Here is a 21,064-nt window from a genome sequence, read left to right as displayed (position 1 = left end):
ATTCACTATCATGAGAACAGTATGGGGGAAACTGCCTCCATGATTCAAATTATCTCCCACCAGGTCCCTCCCACAACACGTGGGAATTATAGGAATACAATTCAAGATGAGATTTGAGTGGGGACACAGAGCCAAACCATATCATTCCACCCTTGGCCCCTCCAAATCTCATGTCCTCACATTTCAAAACCAATCATGCCTTCCCAACAGTCCCCCAAAGTCTTAACTAATTTCAGCATTAACCAAAAAGTCCACAGTCCAAACTCTCATTTGAGACAAGGCAAGTCACTTCTGCCTATGAGCTTGTAAAATCAAAAGCAAGCTAGTTAATTCCTAGATACAATGGTGGTATAGGTATTGGGTAAATACAGCCATCCCAAATTGGAGAAATTGGCCAAAACAAAGGGGTTACAGGGCACATGCAAGTCCAAAATCTAGTGGGGCAGTCAAATTTTAAAGCTCCAAAATGATCTCCTTTGACTCCAGGTCTCATATCCAGGTCACACTGAGGCAAGAGGTGGGTTCTCATGGTCTTGGGCAGCTCCATCCCTGTGGCTTTTCAGGGTACAGCCTCCCTCCCAGCTGTTTTCATGGGCAGGCATTGAGTGTCTGTGGCTCCTCGAGGAACATAGTCCAAGCTGTCAGTGGATCTACCGTTCTGGGGTCTGGAGGACAGTAGCCTTCTTCTCACAGCTCCACTAGGCAGTGTCCCAGTAGGAACTCTGTGTGGTGGCTCTGATCCCACATTTCCCTTCCACACTGCTATAGCATAGCTTCTTCATGGGGGCCCTGCCACTGCAGCAAACTTTTGCCTGGGCATCCAGGTACTTCCATACATCCTCTGAAATCTGGGCAGGGGTTCCCAAACCTCAATTCTTGACTTCTGTTGCAGGCTCAACATCACATGGAAGATGCCAAGACTTGGGGCTTCCACCCTCTGAAGCCACAGCCCGAGCTCTGCATTGGCCCCTTTCAGCCACAGCTGGAGCAGCTGGGACACAGGGCACCAGGTCCCTAGGCTGCACACAGCACAGGGACCCAGGGCCCAGCCCGCAAAACCACTTTTTCCTCCTGGGCCTCCAGGCCTGTGATGGGAGGGGCTGCCATGAAGGTCTCTGACATGCCCTGGAGACATTTTCCACATAGTTCTGGGGATTAACATTAGGCTCCTTGCTACTTATGCAAATTTCTGCAGCCAGCTTGAATTTCTCCCCAGAAAATGGGTCTTTCTTTTCTATTGCATAGTCAGGCTGTAAATTTTCTGAATTTTTATGTTCTGTTTTCCTTTTTAAACTGAAAGCCTACAACAGTATCCAAGTCACCTCTTGAATGCTTTGCTGCTTAGAAATTTCTTGCACTGGGTACCCTAAATCTTCTCTCTCAAGTTCAAAGTTCCACAAATCTCTAGGACAGGAGCAAAATGCCACCAGTCTCTTTGCCAAAACATAACAAGAGTCACCTTTGCTCCAGTTCCCGACAAGTTCCTCATCTCCATTTGAGACCACCTCAGCCTAGACCTTTTCATTCATATCATTATCAGCATTTTGGTCAAAGCCATTTAACAAGTCTCTAGGGAGTTCCAAACTTCCCCACATTTTCCTGTCTTCTTCTGAGCCCTCCAAACTGTTCCAAACTCTGCTTGTTACCCAGTTCCAAAGTTGCTTCCGTATTTTCAGGTATCTTTTCAGCAGCATCCCATTCTACTGGTGCCAATTTACTGTATTAGTCCATTTTCATGCTGCTGATAACGACATATCCAAGACTGGGAAGAAAAAGAGGTTTAATTGGACTTGCATTTCCACATGGCTGGGGAGGCCTCAGAATCATGGCAGGAGGCAAAGGGCACTTCTTACATGACTGTGGCAAGAGAAAATGAAAGGGATGCAAAAGTGAAAATCACTGATAAAGCCATCAGATTTTGTAAGACTTATTCACTGCCACGAGAACAGTATAGGGGGAACCTCCCCCATGATTCAAATTATCTCCCACCAGGTCCCTCCCACAGCATGTGGGAATTATGGGAGTAGGATTCAAGATGAGATCTGAGTAGGGACACAGAACCAAACCATATTACCTGGCATCTGAATCACTGGACATAAATCACAATGGTTGGAGTCTGAGGGAGTCAGAAAGGATATCCTCTTTGGGGGAATATGGCTTGGATATCATGACCCAATTGACTTGCTACCATCACACTATCATCCACCTCCTGGGAGAGTCTGTCCAAGGGAAGACTGAGGAGGTAGGGGGCTTACCAGGATCACTGCCTTGATTGCGTCAAAGAGGAAAGTAATAAAGGAGACAGAATCTGCAGTGCTTAGCCCCATCCAGTCAAAAATACATGGATCTGTGACTATATCCCCGACTGGATACCTCACTCCCCCTGCTTGGGAAGAAATGAGTCAGAAATAACGTCAGAGGCCACAGGTGTTACTCTAAGAAAATTGCTCTCTGCAAACAGGAGGAGCAGAGAATAAACACATTCCTCTGACACCTCTGCTGCTCCAATGGACTCATTCTCAAACTGCAGTAGGAACTATGGTTTATGCCAAAACATCCCTCTGAATACTGTGTTTTAGAAAGGGAAATCAACATCGTTCTGTCAAAGAACATAGAAGAGATAACTCCACTAGACTAGATGGTTTAGATGGCACTACACTGTTAAAATAATTTGAAGATTTTCTTATTAAATTTCATTTATGTGAGAGATTTAGCACCACTATTGTTAATTGCTCCTACTGGCTTCAATCATCATTTTATTTTTTTTTTACTTTAATATTTTTTAGACAGAGTCTTGCTTTGTCACCCAGGCTGGAGTTGAGTGACGTGATTTCAGCTCACTGCAATTTCTGCCTCACAGATTCAAGAAATTCTCCTGCCTCAGCCTCTCTAATAGCTGGGGTTACAGGTGCCCACCATCACACCTGGATAATTTTTGTATTTTTAGTAGAGACGGGGTTTCACCATGTTGGCCAGGCTGGTCTCAAACACCTGACCTCGGGTGATCTGCCCACCTTGGCCTCCCAAAGTGCTAGGATTACAGGCATGAGTCACTGCGCCCAGCCAGAATCATCATTTTTAAATACCTAAAGAGACCTTAGAAGTCATCTAGGTCAAACTCCTTATTTTAACAATGAGTAAACTATAGAGTTAGGAGACTTACCAATCACCAAATCTGAGAGTGACTATTCCTGGCACACAAAAAGAGCAAGTGCAAAAGCCCTAAAATAGAAAGGCGGTCAGTGAGTTTGAGGAGCAGACCCAGGCTTACAGCCAGGGCTGGAATCTGTTAGCAGCCATGTGCAAATACCTGGACAGATCCATTTACCAGAGTGCGAGCAGTCAAAGATCACCACCTTAAAAGAGCTTCCTGCATATAGTGGACCTTCCAGTGTGATGCTTATCTTTAGTTGACCATGCATTCAACACATATTTATTGAACACCTAGTATATGCCTAGTATAGCACAGTTCTCAGTGCTATAGATACAATGAGGAACAACAAAGAGCAGGTTCCTATTTTCATGGAGGTTACATCCTAGGGGAGGAGATACATAGTAAAATAAGTAAACAAACACATAAATAAGAAAATTAACATTCTAAGTTATAAAGGAAATAAAACAAGGTGATATGAGAATAATGTTGGGAGAGGACTGTTCAATTTTAGATAAGATTATCAAAAAAGGCATCCATGAGAAGATAAGATTTCAGATGATACCTCAAACAGGAGGAGCCAGTTATGGAAAAAGCTAAGGATGAGTATTACTGGCAAAAGAAGAGCAAGTACCAAAGCTCCAAAGTGGAAAGGAAGTCAGTGAGTTGGAAGAACTACAGTGTGGCTGGATTCCGTGTGGACAAGTAAGAGTGGCAGGAAATGGATAAAGGAAGGAAGAGAAAAGCCACCCAAGACATTTAAAGCCTTATGGCAAGGAGATGGAGAACCATAGAAGAGTATTTAAATAACACTGACTGCTTTGTGGAGAATGGGCTAGAAGGAGGCAAAGTGGAAACACAAAGACTAGTTGGAAGGCTGTTGATACTAACCCAGGTGAGAAGGGATGGTTCATTGGACTGGGTTGATGGCCGTAGAGAAGGGGAGAGGTGCATGGATTAGAAGTAGAACCAACAAAGCTTGCTGATGAGGGAGGAAAAGGGAGGAATCAAGGGTGACTTCTGGGTTTTTGGTTTGAGCAATGGCTATAAAGGAATTGCAACGGATGGACAGCCCTGAGGCAGAAACAGATTTGTTGGGGAGGGTACAGTCAATAGTTCTGTTTGAGTCATGTTAAGTTGGAGGTGTCCACAAAACATCCATGTGAAGAGCTTGAGTTTGCCATTCAATATGCAAGTCCAGGGCTCAGAAAGGAAATCTGAGGCTGGAGACAGGGATTTGGAAGTCATCACTTAACATTTTCATAATACATGTATGTATGTATGTATGTATATTTACATATATTTATACCCATTATACCAGAAAAGCCACTCCCTAGAGAAAGAGTTCGGCATGCAAGAGGGCTTTGCCTGACACCCCCAATTCTAATATTTGAAATTAAGTAGAAGAGGAGGAGTAAGCAGAAGAGACTAAAAATGAACATCAATTAGAGCAGAATAAAAAGGAAAAAACCCTATATTAGGTCATGGGAAGATTTAGCATCAAAAAGAATAGTCAAGTGTCTTGAATGCTGCCAAGAAATTGAGGAAGATGAGGCCAGAGAAGTATCCCTTGGATCTAGTAACAGGGAAGTCAATGTTGACTTTGACAAGGGTAGTTATGATGCAGTTTTTCTTAGAAAAATTGGGCCTTCCCTTAGGAGAAATGGCTGAGTTCACACAAGGCTTCAGAAAGCAAGCATCATACCAAACATGCGTTTGACATTTCCACCCAGAAGGAAGTTGACTTCCCAAATCTTAGGAAGATTCAATGGCATGCGGCCTCTCACAGGATGGGGTGACCAAAGAGGTCAGGGCCCTTAAGTAGCAAAAGTTGGAGGGAAAGTAGGAGAAACAAGCCTGGATCAGGAAGTGTGCGATCTTCCCAGGGCACTGAGCCAGGCCTAGGAGAGAAGCTGCCAAAATGCATCATCTCCACCAGCCACTGTCCACAGCTGCTGAGTCACCAGAGACGAAGTCAAGAGGAATCCAGACAGTACCTCCAGGGACTATGAATACGAGACTTGGAGATACAGCTGTGTCTCCACATCCCCATCCAGCTGAAGAATTTGACTCGAGCAGGAGGAAGTGTATAGGGATGGCTATTCAAGGACAAGAGTTGAGTGTTCTAGACCTTAATCTACACATTGTAAAGGGTCAAGAATAACTATGAAAGATGGGTGAAAGTTCTGCTTGATTTTGATATTATGATATAATAGAAATATATATGTGGCCTCTGACCAAGGTTCTTGACATAAAGCTCAGCCGTAGGAGAATCTTTTGTTCTACTATTTGGTCTTTTTTTTTTTTTTTTTTTTTTTTTTTATATATATATTTTTTATTATACTTTAAGTTCTAGGGTACATGTGCACAACGTGCAGGTTTGTTACATATGTATACTTATGCCATGTTGGTGTGCTGCACCCATCAACTCGTCAGCACCCATCAATTCATCATTTATATCATGTATAACTCCCCAATGCAATCCCTCCCTCCTCCCCCCTCCCCCCTCCCCACTTTGACTGCAGTTCCTGATACAGAGCTCCTAAGGCTTTGCGATTTTCTGAGTGACAGGGGCATCTGACTCAGCTCCTAAACTCCTTGGAATGTTCTGGGTGCTAGGAGCATCTTTTATTCTAATAAGGTGACTCTTCGTGCACCCCTGGATAGCCTCAGGATGGGGGCTGGTTGCCAGGGGAGCCAATCATGTGATTAGAGGGTTGGAACTTTCAGTCCTCACCCCCAACCTCTGAAGGGAGAGGTGCTGAAAGTTGAGCTGATACCAATGGCCAATGAGGTAATCAGCCATGCCTAGGTAATGAAGCCTCCATGAAAACTCAGAAGGATTGGGTTCAGGGAGTTTCTGAGTTGGTGAACATATCTGTGTGCCTGGAGGGTGACACACGCCAACTCCTGCACTTGGGGCCCTTCCGGACCTCACCCTACGTATCTCTTCATCTGGGCATTCATCTGTATCCTATATTGCATCCCTTTTTAAGCTAGAAAATGTAAGCAAAGTGTTTCATTTAGCTCTCCAAGCTGCTCTGGTAAATTAGTCAAAGTCAAGGAGAGGCTCAATTTATAGCCTGTTTGTCAGAAGTATAAGTGATAACCTATACTCAACCTACTGCTTGAGATTGGCCTCTGAAGTGGGGGGCAGTCTTGTGGGACTGAACCCTTAGCCTGTGGGGTCTGATGCTATCTCTAGGTAGACAGTCTCTGAATTGAATTGAATTAGAGGACACCCAGTGGTGTCCAGTGAAGAATTGCTTGCTGTGTACAGAAATACCCCCACACAAGTGCTGTGATGAGTGGAAAATAGAGAGTAAGAAAAAGCACTTTAGTTTTTTGTTTTTTGTTTTTTCCTATTTCTCAGATTGATGTAATGGGAAGAGAGAGAAGCAGGGAAGAAGAGGGTATTCCTACAGTCAAGAGCAGAATCCAGTGTGCCTCAAAAGGTAAGCAGTCACCAGTTAAAACAAACACAATGTGATTCCCATTGCAATTAAACAAGCCAGTCTGAACACTTCTCCTGACCTGGTGTGAGCCCCTACACCCATCTCTCTCCAGAGCACAAACACAGTCAAATATCACACCACTAACATCTACAGAACCGTGGTCAGTGAAGGGCCCTAGCCTTTCTCCCACGTGCCATTGCTAAGCTATGTCACTGTACTCTGGATTGAGAGCCCAACTGCACGCTTTCCTGCCATTCACTTTCTCTTTAGATTTGGCATCTCAAGACTGCTTTAAATCTAGACTCCATTTATCACGATATGCAGCACTCTCCCCCTGCTCCACATCAGCCCAAATTTGTGGGGCATGTTCACAATCTGCATCCTTGTCACTGCTACAAACACTGAACAGGAATAGGGCTGAGGCCTGAGCCCTCTACTTATCCAGGCTGATGGCAAATTTACCCAATTATAGTTCCTCATTTGCCATGTCCTCATGTTAGCCACTAAGGATTCAAGGAATACACTGTCAGATGCTTCAAATCTACACTGATAGACAACACAAGAAGGTAAGATGCTAGAGGAAAGAACTGAGATTCCAACAGATTTTAACAGGTTGGGCAAAGGCTAAATGCCAAGAAGGCAAAGCCCTGAGCCATTATTGCTGGACTCTTCCCATGACACCAGTGCTTAGCCAGACACCATGTAACGTCACTGTCAGGAATATTAATGCATAGGTAGGCCTATCTCTGTCAACGGCAACCAAAGCAGGGCGCGGTGACTCATGCCTGTAATCCCAGCACTCAGGGAAGCCGAGGCAGGAGGATCACTTGAGTCCAGGAGGTCAAGGCTGCACTGCAGTGAGCCATGATCATGTTACCACACTCCAGCCTGGGTGACAAACCAAGATCGGCCAGGAAGACTTTAGGAGTTGAATGGGAAGTTAGGATCACTCTACGGTGAAAGGTCCTTTAAATGTCAATATTCCATGAGTCAGGAAGTGTACCTTCCAGGCAAATCAGGCAGAATCCCCAGGCTCAAAGCCAGTCACAGTCTGCAAGGGATACATTCTCTGTATTCCTCTGGGGGGCCTGAGGGAGCTGCTCCCCCTGGCCTGGATGGCACATGGGACTTCACAGTTTGTAGCTTCCAAGGCCCATGAGGGAAAGTCAAGTTAACCAGCAGAACTTAAACTCAGTGCACCAAATACATTTTTCTTCAAAAAAACCATGATGTACATTTGGTACCTTGAACGTGAAACAAAAGTTAAAAAATAAACCTTCCGGATCATTTTGGTTTTTCAAGTAGAATGCCGTCATGCTGAGACTTTTCAGTCTTAGGCGTCCAGAACTTTCCTGATGAAATATAAAATATATTTACTTTGGTAGGATTGGAAGGGTGGGTTAAAAGAAAAGGAGTTTTCATGGTTTTTTATTTCTGAGATAAAAAAATTATTTCTAGGTATTTAAGATTCTTTTTCTCTATTTGCCATCAGTTAATTATATGTTCTTCTAATACTGTTCATATAAAAGACCTAACATTTGAATAATGTCTGGATACATCTCAGCCAAATACCATGTAGTTTTGAACTTCAGCTTCACTCTGGGTCACATTTCCAAAAGAAATATGAGCCTCAGGCCCTTCTCCACCCCTCCTAGGGCAATGAGGTGGGCAGGGCCTTGCGAGTGCCTCCCTTACTCAGAATGAGCTGTTGACATGGACAGGTTCCTTCACCGAGTTTAAATCTATCACAGGAAGACTCTCTTTAGCAAACTGGAATTCTCAGATCACCACTCATCCTTCTGCCACGAAACATGCATTTTCTCTGGAATTTTCTCTCTCCCTCTCTCTCCTTCCCTCCCCTTCTCACACACAAATACATACCACACACTACATACACACACACATAACCACACATTACATGCATACACATATCACAAACATACCATGCACACACACCACAAACCGCACAAACACATACAACACACTACATACATACGCCACATACCACACACATATGCACATACACAATCACATACCACACATTACACACATACACCACAAACATACCCCCACATACACCACACACTATATACATACACACACACCACAAATATACCACACATACACCAAACATCAGATGTACTCACACACCACACACTACACACGTAATACATACAATACACACACCACACACTACATACATACATCTAAACACAATAAACATACCCCCCACATGCCATCCATACACACCACACACCACACATACACACACATATGCCACACACTACACACATACACACACACCACAAACATATCATGCACATATCATACACATCCCATACTAAATACGTACACACACATACATACCTACACCACAAATATACCCCACACACACACACAAAACACACACACACGCACACATACCACACACACCCCACACACTCTACATACATGTCCATGCCACAAATACACCAAATATATATACACCACATAGCACACACACTGACTCACACATCCGTAATTAGCACTGACAAGCAGGGCCCAGAGTAATCAGTGAAAAGATCTTGCTGGAACACATTTCACCTTTCAGTTCCCCAAAAGGAGAAAACCTAAACATTGAGACATCTTTACATATCTGAACGTTCTTTAGTGCTCAGCACTGGGCTTCATACATGGAAGACCTTCAGTAACTAACATCTTTCCTAGGAAAGCCGGCCCAGGTTGGCCCTCTCCCCGCAAGGCCTGCATGCCTGCTGTCTGAATATTCTCTGCACCACAGAAGGCCCAAAGGCTCTGGCTGAGTAGCATGCTGGCATTTCACAAGGGGTTATTTAAAAACTCCACTATTCCTCCGAATGCAGAGCGGAAAGAAAGCCTTGCCCTGCCAATATACACAATGCAGATCCTCTTTCCCTAGGGCCTGCCCCCCCAAAAAATTTTACTTAAGAGTCCATTTTTCAAGACCTTGAAGTAAGCTGACCTATTGGAAACAGCCTCAATTAGCAAAATGTCACATGGAAAAAAGTCTACTTTAAAGTTCCCCAGGAAAAAACTGAAAACAATATTCTATGAACATGGCTCCATTGCTAGAGAAAAAAACGAGGTGTTTGTCTCAAATCTTAATAAATTGTAAACTCCCTACCTCACTCTCCACCATCCTCTCCCTCCTCCTGGTCTAGCCACTCGGTGAGGGGTGACACCATTCCCACCAAAGCACTCAGGAGAGAAGAGAATGCTGGTTATTTGGTTATTCGAGGGGCATAAGTCACTGTTGGTGAGAGGAAGTGCTGTTTGTGAAAGCCACCAGAAAAAGTGCTTTGCAGAAGTGAGCTGTTTTCTGGTGAATCTTGGTCTTTCTCTCCCAAAAATCGCTTCCACGCCCTGACAAGAATTCCGTGTTGAAGAAGAACACGCTCTCAGGGCCCCAACTAGGCAGTGGAATCTGTACTTTGATCCTCAAGTGAAGCATGTATTTTCCCACAGCCTCTTCACCACTAACACTCATCATTATCTCTCTGGCAGAGAAAAGGCATCTTTGTCTTTTAAATTGAGTACAAATAAATATTTTATTTTACCAAAATGGTTGCAGGGGGAAAATCTCAAAAGCATGGAGTGTTAGGTAATTCTTGGGGTTCACAGGGCCCATTCAGTCAGCATATGTTTATTAAGCACCTACTATGCGCCAAGTACTGTTTTTGATACTGAGAGTACAACAGTCAACAAAACAGACAAGAATCACTTTTCCCAAGGAGTTCATATTCTAACTTGGGGAAGCAGAAATAAACACAATAGAGAAGTAAATTATATACTATATCATTTGCAAAAAGGAGATCCAAAGTGCTGAGGGATGGGATATAAACTGCAGCTTTGAACAGAGTGTTCAGGGCAGACCAGAGTAGGTCTAGGTTCCTTAGTCACTTTTTTTTTTTTCTGATTATCTAAACTGACAAGTTGGATCTTGCCAACTTCCTCGGAGATTTCAAAGGGTCTACACTCTCAAGGAAACTGGCTGGGACCTGCAGGACTCTGGAGTCCGTGTGCCTCTACCCAAGGCAGTAGAGTGACCCTTTCCTCCTTGGTTCAAGTACCTCTCTGCCTCCACAGCCCTCCAGCTCCAGCCTGGTTAGGCCCGAGCATGGCTGCTCCCCAAGCACCTCCTGCCTCCTGGACAAGTGGAGGCCTCTGCCATCCTACTGTCCCTGGCTGTTCTCCTGGCCATGCTTCTGCCCAGTGAGACATAGCCCAACAATGCTCACACCTCATAACACCAGTGCAACCGACATATGCAGAAAACACGCACATGTCAACAACTGATTAATTATGCAGACATGATATTCTTGTTGCCAACCTCAGAGACCATTACTGAGTATCAGCATTTGTGTTAATTCAGTAGCAAAAAAAAAAAAAAAGAAGAAGAAAGAAAGAAAGAAAAAAACACATTACCAGCTCTTCCCAATTTGGCAATGAGACATCACCCAACCTGACAAAGTCCAGAAACACGCCGGGGACATATTCATGTTTATTCAAGGCCTTTCTCAACCCTACAGCTTTATTTCTTTCAGGAAACAGCTCGTCTGTGTGGCTGAAATCATGCAGGCTTTTGAAATGCAGCCTTCCAAGAGAAGAAAAAGACAGAAATGTGTTGTTTGCATATACTCCGAAAAACATTTATATTCATCATAAGCTGGTTTGTTTTTCTAAGTTTTTCAGGGCAGGAAGTGTTCAGTGCGAACACATCAGTGGAGCTGCCAGATTTGCTGTTTGGATGCTCATGCCTTTCAAAACTTTTTTTTTTCTTTTTTGAGATGGAGTCTCGCTCTGTCACCCAGGCTGGAGTGTAGCAGTGCGATTTCAGCTCACTGCAAGCTCCACCTCCTGGATTCACGCCATTCTCCTGCCTCAGCCTCCCAAGTGAGTATCTGGGACTACAGGTGCCCACCACCACGCCCACTTAATTTTTTGTATTTTTTAGTAGAGACGGGGTTTCACCATGTTAGCCAGAATGGTCTTGATCTCCTGACCTCATGAGCCGCCCACCTCGGCCTCCCAGAGTGCTGGGATTACAGGCATGAGCCACCGCGCCCAGCCTCAAAGCTCTTAAACAAGCAAGACAATAGGAAGACAGAGATTTAGAGTCAGGGTGTCTTTGTTCAATGTGTATAAAATGGCATCACTCTCATTTCCATAAACCACAAAAAAAAATCCTTGGGGGTTAGCAGGACATATTAAAGACTTCTTAAAAACAAAAGGTCATGCTTTTACAATATTAAGATGCTAACATCAACCCCTGCAATACAATGGTAAAAAAGCCACAATGGAGTGATAAATCAGCAGGAAAAACAAAAAAACCTGTTACAAATATACTATCTTTTGTTAAAAGAAAAAAAAAGAAGAATGCAAACTACAGACCCTGATCCAAGCAGTGCGTTGGGTGTGACTTGAAGTTGGCACATTTTAGGGTATACTTTAAATTTCTTAATATATGGAATTAAGAATACTTTTGGGTGTTTAAAACATCATTATACCATTCTATACTTATTTGACATGAAAATGTCACTTGGGGGCTGAGTGCCATGGTTCACACCTATAATCCCAGCACTTTGGGAGGCTGAAGCACGAGACCAGCATAACCAACATGGTGAAACCCGTCTCTACTAAAAATACAAAAATTAGTCAGGCGTTGTGGCAGGTGCCTGTAATCCCAGCTACTCGGGAGGCTGAGGCAGGAGAATCGCTTAAACCTGGGAAGCGGAGGTTGCAATGAGCCAAGATCGCACCATTGCACTCCAGCCTGGGCAACAATGAAACCCCATCTCAAAATAAATAAATAAACAAAGAAAAGAAAATGTCACTTGGTTTGGGGTTTGAATAAACACTAGAGTCACTGGTGTCAGATACTTGGAAAATCACATTCATAAACTAGACAAACTTGCAGACACTGGACATCTGTTATAATATATTGGTGATGGCTGCTCAGATTTCGAAAGAGAGCCAGACTTGCAGTTGGAGCCCAAGTGTCCAACCCACCTCTGCAAGAAAGTGGCCATGTGGCTCCTCACATGTCCTTTCAGGTCTCCAGATCTTACTCTCCACACTGCTAAAGGCGGGCATCATGCTAGATGAACTCCAAAATTCTCCACAGCAGAAGGAAAGCCAGGCAGGAGGATGAAGTTGCAGTAATTTTGTTTCTCTACTGTATTTTTTTAAATTATCAAAGTAATATCATTGATGGGAATTTAGAAAAAAAGTTTCCTGAGCAGAAAAATATCCAGTAGTCAAAAAATAAAACTCTGGTATCCTTTGTCATGAGAATCATTGCATTTTCTTAAATCAAAAGGAGGCACAGGAGAGAAAAACTGTACAGTGTCCCTCTCACTGATTCAAAGAACCCTCAGATAGAGCCACACTCAACTCAGTGATAAAAGGAAAATGTAGAATAACTTCATGATAAAAGAATCAACATTCTTTTATGCTTATTTCTTCACCCCACTGCTACTGGTGAGAGGAGGCAGCTTGCATATTTTGACAAGGCGTATTTGTGCTCTCAAAGCTTCAGTTTCCTAAAATAATGTATATGACAGTGTTCTTTAAACTGTAAGGAGCTATACAAATGTATGATGTTATGATTGTGATAATCACAAAGTTCTAAAGGCAAGGTTTTAATGTAAACCTTAGTACTACTGTACAAGCATGCGTTGTGTTTGGTGCTAGCCATGAGAGACGGAACAAGACACTCCATGCTCCATGGAACTCACTGTCTGGAATTGGGTGTGGAATGAGAAACAGACAAGCAAGTAGGCAGTTATGAAGCTACGTGACAAGGACTATCCAAGACAGGGAAGAACACAGTGCTGGGGGGCACAGGAGCATAAGTGTCACACATGCCACTACAGAGGCAACAAAGCTGAGACGTAAATAATAAGTAGGAATTAGCCAGAAAAATGGACAGGACAGAGGAACAGACCTTCTAGAACAACAGGGGCATAATGAACAACATAGGCAAGGACAGGAGATGGGGGGCAACAGTCCAAGTTGCATGAATGGCGTATAGCTCTGCAGAGCTGGATTCTAGAATGTGGGAGAAGTTGAGAGAAAAGAAGTCGGAGAGGTAGGCATGGGCTGGATCCTGAAGGGAGTCTGGAAGGCAGACCATGAAGTCCATGTTCATCCTGAGGAAGCACTGGAGAAATATTAAGTAGAGAAGTGAAATTATTATTATGAAGAATGGATGGGAGGGTAAATGATACAGAAGGCAGGGAAACTAGTGAGGCCACTGTTAACATTCCAGGAGACAAATGATGGGGCAACAAGGATTGAGTGGAAAACGAACCAGAACAAAATAACATATCTCAGAACTCGAGAAAAAATTATCCTAATATATTTGAAATATTGGGACAAGTGGCAAAGTTTCAGGGAAACTATGTTAACAGTTTGGTTCATTACCAAAAACTGACTCCAAATAGAAGAGGAAAATCTCAGTAGTCCTTTAACCAATAAAAAAATAGAATCAGTTTTTTACATTCTTTCCATAAAGAAAACCATACAACCACAAGGTTTTAGAGGTATGCCCTACAAAACATGTGTGCTCTACACAACATTCAAAGTATAAATAATTATCATCTTTAAAAAAAACTCTTTCAAAGAATAGTAAAAGAAAGGACACCCAATAATTCATCTTATGAGTTTATTATGATCTTGAAAACAAAACCAAATAAGAATAATAAAAGAAAAAATCACACATCAGCCTTGCTCTAAAATGAAGGCAAAATTTCTAAATAAAAGATAGACAAAATAAATCTAACATTGTACAAAAATAAACTATCAACAGTAGAATGAATCAGTAAATCATGGTGTATTTATACACTGGAATACAATAAAGCAGTAAAAATGAGCGAGCTCAGCTTCACAGGTCAACAGAGATGAAATTTAAAACTACAATACTGAGCAGAATAGACAAGGTATGATTTCATTTGTATAAAATCCAAAACAATGACAGCAACAAATGATGTATTATTTAGGGATACATACTCAAATAGTAAACTATAAAGACAAGGAAGTATAAAAACAAAATTCACCTTTGCTGTGCTTACATCTAAGCAGAGAGGAGGAGAGAGTAAGGAAAAGTCATACAAGAAGCTTCACAGGTATTGATAAGGTTCCATTTCCTAAGCTCCATGGTGGGCACCTAAATGTTCCACTATGTCATTATTACTGAGCCATCTTACATATTATTGTGCGATTGGGCACTACACAAATTTATATGGCCATCTTCCTTTAAACATCACATCATATAAATTCTTTTGTATATACATTTTATAATAAGTTTTAGGCCAGGCGTGGTGGCTCACACCTGTAATCCCAACACCTTGGGAGGCCAAGACGGGTGGATCACTTGAGCCCAGGAGTTCGAGACTAGCCTGGGCAACATAGTGAAACCCCATTTCTACAAAACTGCAAAAACAAAAATGCAAAAACAAAAACAAAAAATCAGCCTGCTGTGGTGGCACACACCTGTAGTTCCAGCTATCTGGGAGGCTGAGATGGGAGGATCGCCTAAGCCCAGGAGGTGGAAGCGACAGCGAGCCAAGATCGTGCCATTGCACTCTAGCCTGGCGACGAGCAAGACCTTGTCTCAAAAAAGTTAATTAAGTTTGTTTTAAATCAGGCGTGTGTGTGTGTGCGTGTGTGTGTACGTATGTGTATACTTAACACTAGATACAGTTTTTTTTGTATCAATGAGAAAGTGGTGAATTATTTAACAAATTCTTCAGCTCAATAGATAAATAAGGAGGAAAATGAGTAAACACAGATCCTCCCTCAATCAATGCACCTAAAACAATTCCATATGAATAAAAGAATGTGAAGGTTAAAAATATATAAATATATATAATTTAACTATTTTCTAGAATTAAGAATTGCAAAAAAAGAGTCTGTTATCAATCAGATTGTTTTCCCATTATGAGTTATTTTTCTTTCATCTGGAGTTTTTGAACGCATTTGTAACAGGTGATTTAAAGTATCTGTCGAATACGTCCAACATCTGGCTTCCTGAAAGACAGTTTTTATTAACTGCTTTCTTTTCATGTTACGGCCCACACTTTGCTGTTTCATTGTGTGCCTCATAACGTTTGGCTGAAAACTGGACAGTTTAAATAATATAATGTGGCAACTCTAGAAATCTTTTCATCTTCCTCCTTAGAAGTTAGAAATTTTACCAATTATGTATATGTCTCAGTATGTGTCTTTTCTCATCAGTCCTGACTCTTAGGCAGAGAGTGCACCCTTTGAGATATAAGTCTTCCTTCATTCAAGGAAACTTTCTAACAGTTGTTTCATTATTGCCTCTTCTCCGTCCTTTCCTTTCCTCCTGCTGCTTCTATTGTTTGAACAATTAAGACTTCTAAACCTGTTCTCCAAGTCTCTTAGCTTTTCCCTCATGCTTTACACTTTGTGGTTTTCCACTGTGTTAGATGGTATTTCCTCCACTTGGCTTTCCTTCAACTCTTCCACTGAAGTTTTGCTTGGAAAATCTCATTTGATTTTTAGTTTAAGAAAGTGGTGTTGGGCTGTAGTGGAATCTCCTCACATACTCTTAATTGGTGGCTGTTCCAGTTTTCCTCCGTCCCCTGCATCAGTATTGTTTCAATAAGAGCTGTCTGTTCTGGACATATGGCCTGTTATTCCTCCTTCTGGCTGCTAGGCCCCCTCGGTGTGCTGCTTTCATATTCTTTCACATACACAATCTAAGAAGTAATATTGAAGGATATTTTGAAATCATACGTAGCTTATTAGTATGTTAACGGGGCGGGGGATAGCTGTAGGCTATGTAAAGATTAAACTCTACATTGGTTATCTCCTTGCAAGCAAAAGAAGACAGAGGACGTCACAGCTAGCTGTGGTCTGAGCGATGAAAGGAAGAAGATGGGGCAAGATATGCTGATGCCACCTCAGGAAGTCCTAAGAGCTGCACTGCTGAGTAGAGTAGCCAGTAGACACACGTGGCTATCGCACATTCTAAATGCAGCTAGTCTGAATTGAGATGGGCTGACAGTGTAAAGTAAGTACTTGATTCCAAAAGACTTAGTAGGATAAACAGTAACGTAAAATACTATATTTAGAATTTTCATATTGATTACAGGTTGAAATAATATTTGGATATATTAAGTTAAATGAAATATGTTACTAAAATTAATTTTCACTTGTTACTTTTAACTTAATTTTATTTTATTTTATTTTAGAGAGAGAGTTTCACTCCGTGGCCCAGGCTAAAGTGCAATGGGGCAATCATAGCTCACTGCAACTTCAAACTCCTGGGCTCAAGGGACTCTCCCACCTCAGCCTCCTAAGTAGCCAGGACAACAGGGACCTCTATTATGCCAGCTAACTGTTTATTTTTTTGTAGAGACAGGGTCTTGCTGTGTTGCCCAGGCTTCGAACTCCTCATCTCAAGCAGCCCTCCCACCTCAACCCCTCAAAGCACTGGAATTACAGGTGTGAGCCACTGAATCCACCCCTTTTAGCTTATTTTAATATAGCTACTAGAAAATGTACAGTTATATATGTGGCCTGCATTACATTTTTATTGAACAATGCTGCTATATAGGATCCTGGAGTAGTTCTTCCTTCCCTAAAAGTTCTGAGGAGAAGCAAAGGCACTGATTTAAGTCAGGCAAGCGTTTCCAATACATTTTTACTCACTAAGATGCAGTCTTTGGTTCAAGACTAAGAAGATGATACCTAAAGGGGCTTCACAAAAGAATAATCAAGACCTCATGGCATTGCAGACCCCATACCTAAGAAGGGGTCCCCCACACATCAATTATTAACTCTGCCACCAAGCTCAAACCACTGTGAAAAGACCTAACTGCAAGAACACAACAAAGAAGAATCCCACAATGAAACAGAACAACTAAATCATTTGATTGCTAAGCAGGAAGCCATAAAACAGCACAAATGTTCTAACTGCAATGTTGTCCGCAACCCAAGATATGAAGCTTCTTCCATTTCTTCCATTTTTAGCAGCTGCAACTCAAGCATAATTCAAACAGTGTGACTATATCTATTTCTGATGATGATATCTCATCGTTACTACAAATCTGTTTGTCCCCTCACATAGCAAGTCACCGCCCACAGTAAAACACTGACCAATGTGATTGGTTGTGTTTAGGAGTAAGTGAAATGCAAATGAATCAAAAGCTGCTTGTGAGAAAACCTGTCTATACCCTTCTTGAAAAACAGCTCTGCTTTGATGAAACGCGTTTTTAAGTGTTCAGAAGGAAAAATGGTGTAGCTGCTTGCCTGCATCTACTCAGAGGTCTGTGACAGGTTGTAAAAGAGAGGTGTCTGCTACTTGGCTTAGGGCAGAAACCCAGGCTGTGGAGAAGAGGCCAGACCAGGAGGAAGGAGGAGGGAGGACGAGCTAGCTGCCAGCAAGAGGCTGGAAAGAGCCCATCGCGGGGTTTCTCCATGTACCGAGGGAAGTCACAGGGAAAGGCAGTTACATATTCCTGGGGCCTCACTTTCATTTTGCTGTCCTCAGGGAAGATAAAAGAGAAAGAAGAGGCCGGGCGCGGTGGCTCAAGCCTGTAATCCCAGCACTTTGGGAGGCCGAGACGGGCGGATCACGAGGTCAGGAGATCGAGACCATCCTGGCTAACACTGTGAAACCCCATCTCTACTAAAAAATACAAAAAACTAGCCGGGCGAGGTGGCGGGCGCCTGTAGTCCCAGCTACTCGGGAGGCTGAGGCAGGAGAATGGCGTGAACCCGGGAGGCGGAGCTTGCAGTGAGCTGAGATCCGGCCACTGCAATCCAGCCTGGGCGACAGAGCGAGACTCCGTCTCAAAAAAAAAAAAGAGAGAGAGAGAAAGAAGAAATAGCTACCTTGTTAAATGACTATGACATGCCAAGCATCTACTAGATGCTAGGCATAATTTATCTACATTAATTTCCTATCAACCCTGCACAAGGAAGTTAATATCATCTCCGTTTGAGAAACAGGGAAAGAAATGAGGTTCTGGAGGTAAAGAGAGCTGTCTAATATCACAGTTAGAATGTAGCAGAGCCTGTTGGAAAACTCATTCATTTCCTCTTCCCAGAGCCATATAGGATATAAAGTAATTTTCCTTTGGGCAAAAAATAAATGAAGTTAAACATTTAGAAGGAAATATTTGTGGCATCAAAGTAAGAAGGGATTTCTGTAAAAAGACACACAAAAAGGCAAACTATAAGAGAATTGATCAGTAATCATCCATTAACTGATTCAACAAATATTTTTGAACATCTGACACTTGTCACACACTGCTGCAGGAACCTAGGATACATCACTGAACAAAAGAGACCAAAAGCCCTGCTGTCCAAGAGCTTATATTTCTAGAGAAAAACTATAATAAATTCAAATAAACATTTCTGTTCACCACTAAAGATAAAAAATACAGGCCGAAGACTGAGAAAAGGTATATAACCAACAAAGAATTTGTATCCAGAATACATAATGATGTGTACAAATAAATTAAAAGAAAGAAAAACGAAAACAAAAAAACCCTTAAGGGCAAAAGAATAAGTAAATCACAGAAGTAGAAAGGCAAATGCCAGTAAACATGAAAAGATGGGTATTTCACTTGTAATCAGGGCAATATAAATTATAATACTGAAGAGATACCATTTTATAACTATGAACTGGCAAAAATGAAAAAGACTGACAATATCAAGTACTGAAGATAATGCGGTACAAGGATTCTTAATTGTTCAGTTAAACTATACATTGTTGCCATATTTTACCTAATAATTTTTCCAATAACTAGTAAACCTGAAGATGGGCACATCGTTTCCCCTAGCAATTCCACTCCTAGGTACAGACAGACCTTAGAAAAATGAACGTATATAAAGAAGATATATAGAATTGTTTGTAAAAAACAAAATTGAAAACAACTAAATGTACAAGAGAATAAAGAATTTTGATGCCTTCATACATTGAAATACTACACAACGGTGAAAATAAATGAATTAAAACTATATTTAACAACACGAATAATCTCACTAACATAATGCCAAGTAACTGAAGCAAGTTACAGAATACTCACAGTATAGTTTTACTTACAATAAGTGGGTTTTTTGGTTTTTGTTTTTTTTTTCCCCCAGAGATGGGGTCTTGCTATGTCACCCAGGCTGGAATGCAGTGGCCATTCACAGGCACAACCACAGCACACTACAGCCTCAAACTCCTGTCCTCAAGTGATCCTCCTCCGTCAGCCTCCCAAGTGGCTGGAACTTCAGGTCCTAGCCATTTATACAAAGTTTTAAAAGTTCAAAACAACACTGTATATTTTGTTTAGAAATACGTAGCAAAAGTATAAAGAAAAGGAAAGAGATTATGAACTCAAAATTCAGAATGGTCGTTTCCTCTGAAGACAAAAGGGAGAGAAAAAGGAAAATGTGGCTAGGGTTTTGTATTGACAAAGTTTTATTTTGTAAACTGGGAGATGGTAAATGTGTGTCTGTATTATTTATTTAATCCATTTACTTATTAACAAACTAAGCAGAAATCTCCCAAAAATTATAATATCTATGAGGCATAAGCAAGGATGCTCAAAAGATAAATTAATGTTATCCTTGATAGGTTGTAAACAAGTAATCTTCGCTTCAGGTTTCAAATCTACCATGAAGCTCTAAGGTTGGAATACCAACGTGAAGTTTTTAGCCGGGGACATACGTATGGCCTAAAATACTATTATTATGCAAGGGAGAAAACATAAATGTTTTTACTAAAAGCAGAATGAGAAAACAAAAACAAAATGATTATGTGTCAGGCTGTCAAAGGTTAAGCCAGATCTTTAAGATGTCTTAGGAAAAAACACAGCTGTATGAGAAAACAATAGCAGCTGCTACATGAGAAGCTCAGGTTTTGAAAGTATGAGACAAGTGTATAAAGGGCCATGGAACGGAGCACTACTGACCTTAGAGAATGAGGATGTGAAAGAGGCGCTGGGTACGGTACTGTATGGACAGGGAGTCCAGACGCAACAAGACTGCCAGGAACTGTTCTCTGCTACTTAGATCCTGTTACCCATTTACCTCCTCAATTTGACGTGGACTTCTTCCAGACAGATACCATATCCTCAAATGAGTCCTCATTATGTCCCAGGATCTGCTCTAGATTGTGCGAGAGACCCAAAGGTAAAATAGACATAGGCCTCAAGGAATGGGGAAGAAAAGTCAAATGGGAAGTCCAACGAAGGAGAAAAGACATGTGTAGAAATAATTACATGGTAGGATACAAAAATGGGGAGATGTATGCCAGTGGGAGGATTGGGAAAGACTTTGTGGATGTCTTGAGTGATGAAGGATAGCTAGGATTAACAACAGAGGGGCAGGGAGGAAGGACTGAGAGGAGGGGAAAATAAGAAGAGGAAAATATGGAGCAGTGCAAGTTCAGTTTGACTACAGCCTGAGTACACAA

The 21,064-nt window shown here is 41.9% G+C and overlaps 1 protein-coding gene across 5 annotated transcripts in view; it reads right to left on the bottom strand.

The window, feature by feature from the left end:
• Nucleotides 1–21,064, bottom strand: part of ADAMTSL3 (ADAMTS like 3) — a 421,728-nt gene that overhangs the window by 374,417 nt on the left and 26,247 nt on the right. The window lies entirely within an intron of this gene.

This window comes from Rhinopithecus roxellana, chromosome 5 (assembly GCF_007565055.1).
Source record: "Rhinopithecus roxellana isolate Shanxi Qingling chromosome 5, ASM756505v1, whole genome shotgun sequence".
Classification (NCBI taxonomy): domain Eukaryota; kingdom Metazoa; phylum Chordata; class Mammalia; order Primates; family Cercopithecidae; genus Rhinopithecus; species Rhinopithecus roxellana.
Note: the sequence above shows the minus strand (reverse complement) of the source record. Positions and strands in the feature narration are given on the sequence as shown.